Here is a 13,920-nt window from a genome sequence, read left to right as displayed (position 1 = left end):
ACCAGGCTGGCTCAGAAAAAAAAAAAAAAAAAAAAAAAAAAAACGGTGACAGGACTCTGTCCACCATTACTGCCACTTCATGAATGCCATTCCTTCCAGATCTCTGTGCCCAGATCTGCATAGAGCTGTTGGCCCCACCTGAGGTGTGAAGGCTGACACTATCAAATATGATCTCAGCATATTGTATCCTCTCAACTCACCCCAAAGCCTATGACTTTTAGCTTTGCTAGCAACCATGTGGGGGACTAAGAGGTCACTCTGGCTGGGTGACATTTTCTTCCTACACTGTCCTTAGTGAAATGCTGTGCAGTGGTGGCGGAGCCAGAGGACTGATCTCTGCAATGCTCTAGGAGAGCTGGTGATCAGAGCCTATCCTTCCAGACACACTGAGTGGTGCCTTCTCCCAGCCAAGAGTAAAAACTCCTAGCTGGCCTCTTGAACTGAATGTGAGTGTGGGTCCTGCCAATGAGTACTGGTCAGAGGGTGGCAGCCAACCCAGAGACAGGAGCCAGATGCATGTATTTTCACTGTGTGGCAAAAGTTTCATTTAAAAACCTTTGGAAAGAGATTACCAAATATTTGGAAAAAAATAAAGTAATGATAATAGCAACCTAGCACAAACTCCTATTCCTTATTAGTCTTTGTAACTTTTGAGTTACTTTTGAGTAACTTTTGAGTAGGCTCTTTATCATTTTTCACCTTTATTTGGGGTAGACAAGATGTATCTGCCATTTACATTCCACATACACTGCCCATTCTTTCCCACTCCAAGTTATATGTCCTCAGGTGTATAGACTGTATCACTTACCTCATGCTTGCTGGAGTAGTACTCCTTATGAGGAGTACCAGTAGGAGAACAAAGGGACAGAGCAGGGTTCTACTGGGATATTTAATGTGATTGATGACTATATTCCTCTGTTAAAGACTGCAATTCCTATGAAGCTATATTTCTTCTGTCTTCCAGTAATTACTACCCTTTTCTGTTTCTTCAAGTCTCCTGGGTATGAATAGCCTGGAGCATATCATACCGGTCCTTGTCACCTTTTAAGAATCATGCTGAGGCCTCTGTAAATGGCCACTTTCTTAAACTCTTCCTGTATTATTACACTCTCTTAATTGGACCATGAATGATATAAGGTAAGTGTATGTGTGCTTGTGTGTGTTTGTCTATATATGCACATGTGTGCATTTGTGTATGTATGTGTATGCATTCATGTGTGTGTATCTGTGTGCATGTGTGTATACTCATGTATATGATGGTTAGGGAACAAAAGCTTGCTTAGGTACAGGTATAAATGAGCTCTCTAAGACAATTCTCTGGCTAAGGAAAAGCAGCCAGTCCCAGCACTGTCCTGTGTCCCTCCTGCCTGACCCTCCTCAATGACTTGCAATCCTAACCCTAATCCTAACCACTAAGATGCTCCCCTTATTAAGTCTCTGTCCCAAGTAAGGACAGAAGCTCCTTTCTTCATTTCCCTGGACTGTATTTAAGACAGAATGACAGTATCTACCATTGCTATACATTAGTTCACAGAAAACAAAAGTGTCCTTCTAGCATGCTGCTTTTCTGGTCTGGTTTCTACAAGGAGAAGATAAGATGCCAAGGCAAGATCAAACATGCAAGGATTTGATGAGGTGAAATTCATCTGTGAGAGGAAATCAGGAAGGATGTGGAGAAGGCTGGGAGCACCTTCAGCCTATAAAGCAAATCTAATCCTGCATGAAGGAGAAAAGGAGGGAGTGTTGGGTTGAATGTCCTAGGCTGCTCATAAGTCTAAGGAAGGTTTGGCAAAGCCATCTGGGAATCGCTGAGCCAAAATGAGCTGACAAAGCAGTCTAGTGACTCCTAGAAATTGATCTGCCTTAATATCCCCAGTGCACTCAATCATTAGTGGGGAGTAGCCTACGGAAAGTGTGGCCTTGGAGCACACACAATGATGGATTTTAGAGTGCAGCATCTGAGGCCCTCAGTCAATCAAGCTCTGAGCAGTAGGAGGTCTGTCAGGCTCAGTCTCCTAGCCACCAGAACTGCATCTCGTTATCATGGAGAAGGTTATTGTTACACTGTCACAGTCCTGCTACTTTATCATGCCAAACCATGCTATATAATTCTAAAAGATTCAGAACATACTGTTGGAGTCAATTTTCCTGCCAGCCTGATTTCCCCTGAGCTATACAGGCAAAAGGGCAGGCTTTATGATGACAACCCCAGTTCTTATGTTAGCAGGGCATTAATAGGTAATACCACCTCCAGTAAAAAAAAAAAAAAAAAAAAAAAAAAACTAAAGTTCAGAAAACTGGAGCATTCATTTACTTCATTCCCTTCCCTTTATTAAAATACATGAATTGCCTATTATATTCTTAACACTATGCCAGTTACTATGGCTAGCACAATAAATAAGAAATTGTTTCTGTCTCTAAGGATCTTGTTGCCTAAGAGAATGATGGAAAGACAGATTTATACAGATTTATACATGTGCAGTAAAGTGTTACAGGATTGTAATGTCCACATAGGCTATGGGGGCCTTGGGCAAGAAAGGGGAAGGGTCAAGTCCACCAGTGAGAATAGGCAAGCCCTTATAGAGAAGCTGAACAATATGCCAAGTCCTTGAGGGTCTACCATATAGACATTGTGGGACAGAATCACCGGGCAGAGAGCCATTAAGACAAGCATCAGTGTGAGAATCAATTTGGTCTATTGAGTGATGTGTAGCAGTTTGGGATGATAGGAATACAGTAAATAGGTGGGGAAGAGGAAATCCTAGAAAGATTGAAGAAAGGTGAAGTTAGAGACAAGACAGGGACTATGTGGAGAAAATCTAAGTAAGGGGTTTGAAATATATCCACAGGGCCCTATGTTGTAAGCTGAGAAATGGTATAATTAGATTTTCATTTAAGAAATATTCTTCTGGGGGGCATCTGGGGGCTCAGTTGGTTAAGTGTCTTACTCTTGATTTTGGCTCAGGTCATGATCTCAGGGTCATGAGATTGAGTCTTGAGTCAAGTTCCACGCTCAGTGCAGAGTCTGCCTGGGATTCTCTCTCCCTCTCTCTCTGTCCTTTCCCACTGCATGCTTTCTCTCTCTCTCTCTCTCTCAAATAAATAAATAAATCTAAGAAAGAAAGAAAGAAAAGAGGAAGGAAGGAAGGAAGGAGAGAGAGAGAAAGAGAGAAAGAAAGAAAGAACGAAGAAAGAAAGAAAGAAAGAAAGAAAGAAATGATCTAGCCACAAGATAGAGAAGGAATTGAGGGGATAGCACTGGAGACAGGGAAGCCAGAATGGTGGCAGCCATGACAAGTCAGCAAGAGATAAGGCCCTAGAAAACCAAAGTGAAAGCAGCAGCTCTGGAGAAGAAGGGACATGGTCAAGAAGCAGTAGGGAGGGGCTTGTGGGTGGCTCAGTCGGTTGGGCATCTGACTTTTGATTTCAGATCAGGTCATAATCTCAGAGTAGTGAGTATTTAACCAACCCCACATCAAGCTTCAGGCTAGGTGTAGAGTCTGCTTAAGATTTTCTCTCTCTCCCTCTGCCCCTACTCCTGGTCTCACATTCTCTCTCTCTCTCTCTCTCTCTCTCTCTCTCTCTCTCTCTCTCTAATAAGTAAATAAATCTTTAAAAAGAAAAGACAGCAGGGACCCAATATTGACCATACCCTGTGTGATGGGATTTGAGGAGAAGGGAGGTGGGGAGGAAATGAGAGTGGTAGAGGTTATGCCCTGGGGACTATTTTTTTTAAAAAAAGAAGGAAGATACTGCATTAACTGTGGCAGCCAGAATTCTCAGAGGGTCCTTCACCCCTTGGTATAGACACACTGGAAGGGACTTGAGATCTGTGAATATGATGGAGTTTCACTCCTGTGATTAAGTTACATTATATGGCAAAGGTGATGGACATTCACAGACACAATGAAGACTCTTAATCAGCTGGTTTTGAGTTAATGAGGTGGAAGATTATGTTGGGTGGGCCTGACCTAAACAGATTAACTATTTTTAAAAATGTCTGTAAGTTAGAGATGCTTTCTCTTGCAGGCCTTGAAGAAGCAAGGCACTATGAATCTGACAGCTGCAAGAAAATGAATTCTGCCAACACCCATGTGAACTTGGAAAAAGACTCTGAGCCTCAGATAAGAAACCAGCCCTAGCCAAAAATCTTGATTGTAGCCTTATAAAGCCCCAAGAAAAGGACCCAGTTATGCTGTGCCTGGCCTACTGATCCATGAATTGTGAGATGATAAATAATGGGTATTCATTTAAGCTTCTACATTTGGTGTAATTTTTCACACAGCAACAGAAACTCTGTACACTAATAATCATCAGAATCAAAATAATCTTACTGTGATATCTTTTATGTTTTCTAAGATTTTATGAGCAGAAAATATTTTCCAGAGGTCACTTTAAAATTAATTTTAAATAAATATTCCATTAATTAAGGTTTCACATGAAAAACTCTAGTTCTCCTTTAATCTATTGCTTTTAATTTATCAATCTTATAATTCTGATTATGAATTGAGTCTGAGTCTGACTATCACTTTGTAAGGAGTTTTGATGAACGTTTGGTCCCAGTTACAGACTTATTAAGGAAAACATTCTGTACTGCATTGATAAATTTAATATGTTTGCATTTACTTAAAAAAAACTTTGATAAATTTTCTAAATTACTTAAATGATTCTTATAAATCTAATAAACTGAGCTTCAAAAAATAGTAATGCTCAAGTTTTCTTAATTATCCAAATATAAACTAAGATTTCAACCTAAACTTACATCTAAATTAATCATTTGATTACTTATTATAAATCGGAGTTACAAGATTGATCTGTGATCCTAATACACTAATTTTTTTAAACATGATAAGACCATAAAATACCAAAAATGCACAGATATCTAAATATTAAAATATTAATGATAAGAACATACCATCAAAAATTACTATCTGAAATATCTCAGATCTTTTTGAGTTAAAACATACTTATATGTGAAAGAAATAAATAACATCATCCCAGTTCTGGAAAGGGGTTCTTCTCGGATGGTTGAACACTGTGGCTAGTAACATTGACTAGAATGGAAGGTCTGGAGGTGCTGATATTCAGAGAGGGCTCTCATGGCCCTTTCTTCTAAGAGGAGTCCTTTTTAGCCAGCCCAAATCTTGGGCTCCAGAAATTAGAGAAAGTCATTCTGACACCATCTGTATCCCAGTTTTAAGTCATGTCATTACCTAATTCTTCCATCTACACACAGATGAAAGTCTGCTCTCCCAGCCCTAGAGTAGCCTATGGCAGAGAATGGAGCTTGGACAAGGGGTGTGACCCTCGGGTCACTCTGCTCCTGCTCATCCTTGGCAAACAATGCACTTTCAACCAGTACCAGCTCTTGAGTTTACCAGGGGGAAGAAGGAGCCATAGAGGAGCAAAAGGGGAGTGTTAAACCAAAGGATACTTGGTCTGGAAAAGTACATAGATAGCTGGACAGCTCTGTTTTCCTTTCTACAGTTGGAAATGTAGGGGAAGCTGTATGTATTATTTTAGACTTGCTAATAGGGCCGGTCTCATGGTTGAATTCCCAGCCAACCAGTCAGCCTCACTCTGAGAAATATTTCCCTCCCTCACGCCCATTCCCTTTCCTTTTTTCCATGCGATAGGGGCCAAGTTGGTACAGACACCTTGGGTGGCAATATCCATTTGCTCTCTGCCTCTCCCACTGGCAAATATTTTAGGTTTACCAGGAGCCAAGTGAGCTCTGGATAACCCCAGAGATGCAACTTCTTCTCAGAAAATGATTTCTGGTCTTCAAGTATGTGTGCTCACAGTCTTGCCTAAACAAGTATCTGTCTCTGCCCTTACCCCCTTCTCCTCACTCTTCATTTCAGCCTCTCTTACATTGTCTTCTTTCATCCATCCCCTCCCTTTTTCATTCCTTTGTTCTGTTCTTCCACACCAGGGTATGCATACTTACGGATTCCACTTTTAAGAACAATGGTGAAGATGTGGGATAAATGTGCATTAGTGCCCATAAAAATAGTTCAGCTTGTGAGCCTTTACTACACCCCAGGTACGGTGATAAGCACTAGATGGGAATGACCATTTTATCTCCAAGACAGTCTTCCTGATAGGCTGATACATGTTGTTTCCATATTCCGTGTGTGAAAATGGCAGGACGTAAATAATTTCCCCAGAGATAGCAAGTGCAATTGAGTTATGTCCCTAGGAGGACCAGCTCTTGGATCACACGCTGAATCACTCTGCCTCAGGAACCCAAGGACAATGAATTTGACTAGAGGATTTCAGTATTGTTCCCCTGACATCTTTGACCGAGGAAACCAGGGTCTAGCCAGGTGCCCACTTCACTCTGCCTCACCCAGAGCTTTTGAACAGACCATACCCACTAATAGAAAATGTAGCCATTATTTTATTTTAAGGAGAGGGTTTATTAAATCTACCCCAAATGATCAGTTTTTTATTTATTCTTGCTGATGTGTATTAGGAGCCAAGCAAACTGTTCTAGTCCTGGGTGGAGAGAAGTTATCTGAAATGTGAACAGATAGGGTGATAGAGCATGTTGGGTGAATCTGGCGAGATTCCAGGAGTCTTGCCAGCTGGGTGGGGGTACATAGTCTACAGAGGTATAGTCTCTGTCCCTAGGAAGTATTTGTTAATCACTTGTGTGTCCTAGGTCTGGTGTATGATCACCAATGGACCATATATGCACTCGCTCTCATGCTGCCTACAGCTTAACCATGTCATTGGCTTTGGCCAAGAGATACCATCAAATGTGACATGGCAGAGACATGGTAAACCCTTGCACAAGGTAGATTTCCCTATAAATTCAGCCAACAGGTAAAGAAGCCCAAGCTTTCCTGCTGGAGAAGGAGGCCACATGGAGAATTGGACAACCCAGCCAACAGCTAGAACCAAGGCCTGAGATGTAATTGGAGCCATTTAGTATCTTCCAGCCCCAAGCATTCTGCCCCAGGGGACACTATGTGGCATGGAGATAAGCCATTACACTGACCCCCACCCGGATTCCTGACCCACAGAATAATGTGCATTAAAGCAGTTGTTTTAAGGCACGAAGTTACAGAGTGATTTGTTTTGTAGTAATAAATAACTGATACAAGATCCTCGTAAGGTGAGCACTGAATGATTGATCTTTAGGTATTTTCCTACAAATTTCTCAGCCTATCCAAGGATATTTCTCAGCATTATCCCTTGTGTGGCACTCTCTTCTGGGGAAGGATATGAGGGTTCATGAAATGAAAAGCAAAATAAAAAGGAACTTCTCAGTAACTCATGGTGTCCCTTGCCTCTTCCAACCAATTCATAATATCAGCATATGCATTATAAACAAAAGAGTCCAAATCACTTTTTTGGAAAAAGTGGTAGCTTTTCACTTCCAGAAGCCCTGAGCTGACAGAAAGCATGGAGATCTGCCTGGGGCTGTTCTAAGGGTCTTCAGGCCTTGCAGGGAAGAAGCAATCATATCCCACTACACTAACCCCACAGGAGAACCTCACAAACATCAGAAAGAGGTATAGAACAAGTGGGAAAGGAGCATCCATTGGGTAAGAGATCCCTTGGTTTGGAAATCCTTCTGATGGAAGTTTGAGATCTACTCATGGTTTGGTTGGGAGCTTGACATTCAGGCAGTGGATTGCTGTTGGAGAAGAGAATTCAATTGATAGGACATTATGGGTGGCTCAGTTGGTTAAGCATCTGCCTTTGGCTCAGGTCATGATCTCGGGTTCCTGGGACAGAGACCCAGGTTGGGCTCCCTGCTCATCAGGGAACCTGCTTCTCCCTCTCCCTCTGCTCTCCTCCCCCAGCTCATTCTTTCTCTCTCTCTCAAACAGATAAATACAATCTTAAAAAATAATAAATAAATGCATAAATAAAAGGACCATATGGGAGAGGCCCAATTCTCAGCAGGTAACAATGCCTGGCCAGTGGATACAGTAAATGTTCCCTTATTCCTGACTGAGAAGTTCAGGCCAGGAGCCCCATCTGAATCAGCGGTGAGGCCTAGTACTCATCACAGGCCTGGCACAGTGATCTCAAGCATACATCTCCTTCCTCACCTCTTCTTCCTGGGCTGTGAAATCAGGGGGCTGAACATGCTGGTCTCCAGTATGAACATGCTGATGCCAGCTTGCCCAGTCCTCCACAGAGGAAGGTATAGCTTGGGTTTTCTTTTATTTGTCCTGATGCCAAAGGCCTGCTTTCTCTCTCAGCACACTCACAGGTCAAATGGGAAAGATGGTGGAGAGAAATCCTTCCTCCCTGAAGTCTTCCCCAGGATCGGGGCCCAGGGAGGAAGAGGCAGGACTCGACCTCAAAATGAGGCTCACAGCCTTGGCTTGTTGCTCTTTGGCTGGGACTTCTCACCAGCAGGATGACATGGGGGCTGTGGTCAGCGTGGGAGAGGAAAAGAGGCAGGTGGAGCCCATCCTGGGACAGGGTGGGTGGGTCATGCAAATCAGGAAGCTGCTGAGATAACAAGAGCCTATGAAAGAAAAGAGGTATGTCAGAGGACAGGGGACCAGCCAACCCCTAAGTGGGGAAAATTGGGGAGGGTAGCAGACTCCAAGTTCAAAGGTAAAGCCTTCTAGAAAGGTGGGAGAGGGCAAGAATGAGAAGTAAAAATGGCGAGGCTCAGAGCTCCCTTAACAAATGAAAATACTTGGAAGCACATGGCAAAGAATGTGGGGAGAAGGGATGTCACCCAGTGGTGGCAGGTCACAAACCTGTATCATCTGTGGCAGAGGTGGTGGGCAGAGAACGGCTGGTGGGCAGGTTCGAGGGCTGAAGAGAAACAGGGCAGTAAAGCTGGGGTCCATGATTTCTCCACAGAGAGGTCCTACGAAGATGAAGTCATGAAATTTCAGACGCAATTTAAGGTCACAACCGTGATTTATACTCTGCCTGGTGTTTTATGCTTTGCAGCCTATTTCATTTTATCTCTATAATTGCTTTGGGAAATCAGAAGGACAGGTGTCATCAACCTCATTTATTGATGATGGAATAAGGTCCTAAAATGATAAAGGGTCTCGCCAAGGTCACAGAGAAGCCAGGGACCCCAGGGAGCAGGGTACTTTACTGATCATCAAAGCACCCTCAGTGTCTACTTATAGGCTGACCCACTAATTTGCTGCTTTTTAAAAATTACCTCATTTTTTACATACTGAAATAAATATATTCCTGAGATTTACCATTCAGTACTACCATAATTTCTTTTTTTTTTTTAAAGATTTTATTTATTTATTTGAGAGAGAGCAAGCATGAGCCAGGGAGGGAAGGGCAGAGAGACAAGCAGACTCCCCACTAAGCAGGGAGCCTGATGTGGAGCTTGATCCCAGGACCCCAAGATCATGACTTGAGCCAAAAGCAGACACTTAACCCATTGAACCACCCAGGTGTCCCTACCTTAATTTCTTACATAATTAAAACTTGTGTGCAAACTTTACATGAATAAAAACAAACTATTTCAATGCATTTTGAGAGAGACCATGACATTATTCCAGTTATAGAAAGAAGGGTTTGGAAAATGTCCTGTGCAATTGAAAACCAGTAGAGAAGATGAAAACTTAGTTCTTTGCTCCCACTTCCAGGAAAAGAGTCAACACATAGTTGTGTGTTAGGAAAACTATTTTAATTCCAATGTATCTTCATTGCTTTCTCTTATAAGGCCTTAAGAGAACATTGCTGTCCTAGAATCACAGAGATCCTTAGTTTGTTTTTAATTAGTGTGAAGTTTCTATTTATGCTCCTGAAGGAGGACGGTTGGCTGGATTTGCATCAGAAAATGAGCTGTGGTATTCAGAGTGAGAAGGAGCATGGAGAGTGGATTCTACCACCACCCCACTCATCTGTAGCAGAGGAAGGGGAGAGTGAGGGCCAACAGCTGAGCCTTGGGAGTTCAGGAGGGAGGCTGCCAGCAAGAGAGGGTGAAGGACAATACACGTTCAGCCCAAAATGATGTTGCCCACAAAGCTCTTGACCGCAGGGACTGGGTAGGTAGCATTGACCATGGAATGGTGAACCATACCACAGGGCCAATGTCATTTCCAAAGGAGAGGCACAATGAGGAATGTGTTTAGAGAGGGTTTTCCTTGGAGGGGTCTGGGAACTGTCCACATTTCCCAGGAGTGGCTTAGACATGTTTCCTAGAGGTGGTGGAGAAAAGCAGGAGGAAGATCCCAGGGTAAAGACGGAGAGGCAGGAATGCTGAAGGTGTGCAGGCCAGGCCTGCTGGCTGGGATCAATCCAAAAGCAGGGACAAACATTTAGGAAGAACATTTGGAATATGTTGTGGGAAGTCCAAGGAGGTAGTGTGACCCTCAGGGGAGCCCTGAATGATTAGAACTAAGTGTTATTCCAAATCTGTCACCACTGGCCAAGTGCTCCTGGTCAAGTCATTCTGTCTCTCTCTCTCTCCCTCTCTCTCTCTCTCTCTTTGCCTCAGTCTTATTCTTTGTATAACAAGGAGGCTGAGATCATCGCAGTGGCTTATATGTCTTAACTTGTCACAGTGAACCAGACCTTGCCCTAACATGTATTAACTCAATCCTCCAACAGCCCTGTGACTTAGGACCCGGGATTAGAGCCATTTTACAGGTGAGACCATTAAGGAACTTCTCTGGGGAGCTAGAATACACAATCACGCATTCTGACTTTAACACTTGCGTTCTTCTCCACCACTGTGTGCTACCTCTTCAACACCCTCCTCAATCAGCATAAAACCTATGTGTGAGGTTTAATGAGCTGCCATCTCCCTGAGCAAAAACAGGACACATCATACTTTTACCCAAAAGGACAAAGCCACACCTCCCTCCTCATGCAGCCTGGGCTCACCTCAGACTCCTGCCCCACCCAGGAGAAACCATCACTGTCCCAGGCTGAGCCCTGACTCCTGCCCTACCTCCAGCTGGAGGATGGGGAGGCAGGGAGTAGGGACATTTAGGGACTGATGCTTCAGCCCCCATGGAATTTCTGTTTCCAAAGTGACTGCTTACACCACGCCTGGCTGCTGTCCTTGTCCAAACTGCGTGCTCCGGTCAGTCAGACTGACGTGAGGAGTAATAATTAAAAGTGATTGTCAGTGTGAACAGAGGCAATAGTAATAAAAATAATGATTAGAAGAGCCATCCAAGGAAGACAGGGGTCACAGAACACAGAATTATAAAATACTGCAGTCAGGTTGATTGGAGATTGCACATCCAATCCCCTTATGCATCTGACAAAACTGAGCTCAAAGAGGCCATTCCCTGGCCTGAGGTCACATAGCTCAAAGACCCAGCACCCTGACTGGTACCCACATTTCCTGAGTCTAATATTTATTGAAGAGAAGGCCAGAAGAGGCAGGCATCTTCTTTTCCAGTTTTTCAGGAATAATTCTTGCATTCCCTGGACATACAGGGTTCCCAGGTAGGAGGTGTGAAAAGTCTAGAACCAGTGTCCACACTTCAGCCTATGGGGAATTAAAAGTCGAAAGCTCCGGACCTTGAACACTCCACCTCCTTGGGTCCTGTCCTGAGTCCAGGGCAGTTTTCAAGCTCTGGCCTTCACCACTGGGAACAGGAGCCACGACACACAGAGTAATTCGACCTTCTTAGCTTCTGACCTATCTTCAGAAGGTCAGACCTTTAGAAGGTCTGACCTAACTTCAGAAGGATGGTTTTTCCATGCATTTCTCAACATGGAAGATTCATTGCCTTGGGTTAGGCCCAGAGAAAACCTCCTTCCCACATGGGAAGGTTGCATGGGCCCTGGCCCCAGGCAGCCACGTGACAAGCATATCAGTTTGTATCTCTAGGACCTGCTTCAGCAACTGTACCATAAATGGACTGGAAATGAATGCTACCTCCTGCAGCCCCTGGGTGGTGCCCTGGACCTCACTTGGCCTCCTGGCTGTGCAGTGCCATATGGAAGATGCCCATCTTGCTTGTGACCTGTGTTCAGCTGCCTCTGTGATCCCAGGAGGCACCATCCTCAGGTGAAGACCTAGGAAGGCCCAAAGCCCTGAAAAGCACAGAGTGTAGGCTGAAATGCAGCTCACCTCTCTGTGGGTTCCTCCGGTCTCCCGGTTTGTATTTGACCACCTCTCGGCGGGTGTTTTTTCTGCTTCCTGGTTTACCCATATCACTCCAGGTACATTCTTTGATGCCTGAGAGGGGGAAAAGAAATCACCAAAAAAGGATGTAGACCGAACTGTCTGATCACGGCTCCCTGAGCTAGTTCTAAATGTCTCAGTGACAAGAGAGCGTCGGGGCAGGTGGCCTGGCAAACATGGCCCTGTTTTAGTCCTGCTTCAGCCCTGGACTCTGTTTTCACCAGCCCCCGTGACATTCTTATCCTCAGCTTCCTCCTCCTCCTCCTTCTTCTTCTTCTCCTCCTCCTCCTCCTCCTCTTCTTCCTCTTCTTCTTCCTCTTCTTCTTCTTCTTCTTCCTCTCCTTCTTCTCCTTCTTCCTCCTCTTCTTCTTCTTCTTCTTCTTCTTCTTCTTCTTCTTCTTCTTCTTCTTCTTCTTCTTCTTCTTCTTCTATTTATTTTCCCTTGTATTTTCAAACCCATCTCATTTCAAAATAATGGAAATCCTTGAACTGACCTTGCGCCCCTCCTCCCCATTCCACCTCCTGGGAAGCTGCCCCCGGATGTCTGTTAGTTTACGTCACCAGTCATGAGGCTCCCCCGCCGCCATGTGGGACCCCCAGACACCCTCACCCACGCAATGTCTCTCTACACCTCCCTCACATCCCTCTCACACCCAGAAGCTCACAGCTTTCAGAAAGCATAGCATGTCAGTAGCATCCTGAATGAGCTGGCTCCAGGTCAGCCCATACAGCTTCCCTAGATAATTAAGTCATTCTTTTCAACGCACATGCAGACTGCGCTCTCAATGAAAACACAACATGCTCTAAGAGAGAGCTCTCCTTGCAGAGCTGCCTGCCAGTCCTCCCCAAAAGCATCCTGGGCACATGGCCTCCTCCTCTGCCCCATCTTCAATCTCGAGTGCTTCCCCTTTACAGCACACCAACTACACATTACAGAAAATAAAAACCCTTAAGCTGGGCGCAAAGGAGAGGAAGGGACAGAGAGCCAAAGAGCAAGGGTTGGTTAGCAATGTGCTTTTGAAACAAATGAAAACAAATTCTTATCTGCATGGTTCAACATTTCTTCCAGAATAAGACTGATGGAACTGGGAGGGATGATTCTTGCCTTAGTATAAGACTACTATGATCATGTCAGAAAGCTGGCCTCCCCTTCCTGAAGACTCTTTAAGGAAGGAAGCCCCAGTAGTTTTCTTTGGCCTTACACGGCAGGCTTGTGATGGTTCTGGTTTGCAGGAAGCAATTTCTTAGTGCTCGCTCCCTCCCTGTAGATGGGCGTGGCTCCCAAGGTCTCTGACCAGCCTCTGATCTTCATAACTTTCCACCACTCTCACTCTCATGCCACCGCCATCCACATCCCCATCAGCCTCATGCAGCAGGCCTGAGGACCTCAGACTCCCAGGAGAGAAGCCAGCCAGACCTGGGGTGGGAGGGAAGGCCGGAGCAGAGGCAAACCAAAAGTCCGTGCTCCACTGAAGGAGGAGACTTACCTAGGGGTATGAGTGGGAATGTGGGTCCAGGAGGGATCGCCCTTTGAGACTTTTAAAAAGAAGTCAGAAATAAGTGAAACCATATGATAATTGACTTATTTGTGGAGCATAACAAATAGCATGGAGGACATGGGGAGATGGAGAGGAGAAGGGAGTTGAGGGAAATTGGAAGGGGAGATGAACCATGAGAGACTGAAAAACAATCTGAGGGTTTTGAAGGTTGGGGCTGGGAGGCTGGGGGAGCCAGGTGGTGGGTATTACAGAGGACTCATATGGCCTGGAGTGTGGTGCATAAACAATGAATTCTGTTATGCTGAAAAAAAAGAAAGAAAT

This window comes from Mustela nigripes, chromosome 3, assembly GCF_022355385.1.
Source record: "Mustela nigripes isolate SB6536 chromosome 3, MUSNIG.SB6536, whole genome shotgun sequence".
Classification (NCBI taxonomy): domain Eukaryota; kingdom Metazoa; phylum Chordata; class Mammalia; order Carnivora; family Mustelidae; genus Mustela; species Mustela nigripes.
This window is presented reverse-complemented; position numbering follows the sequence as displayed.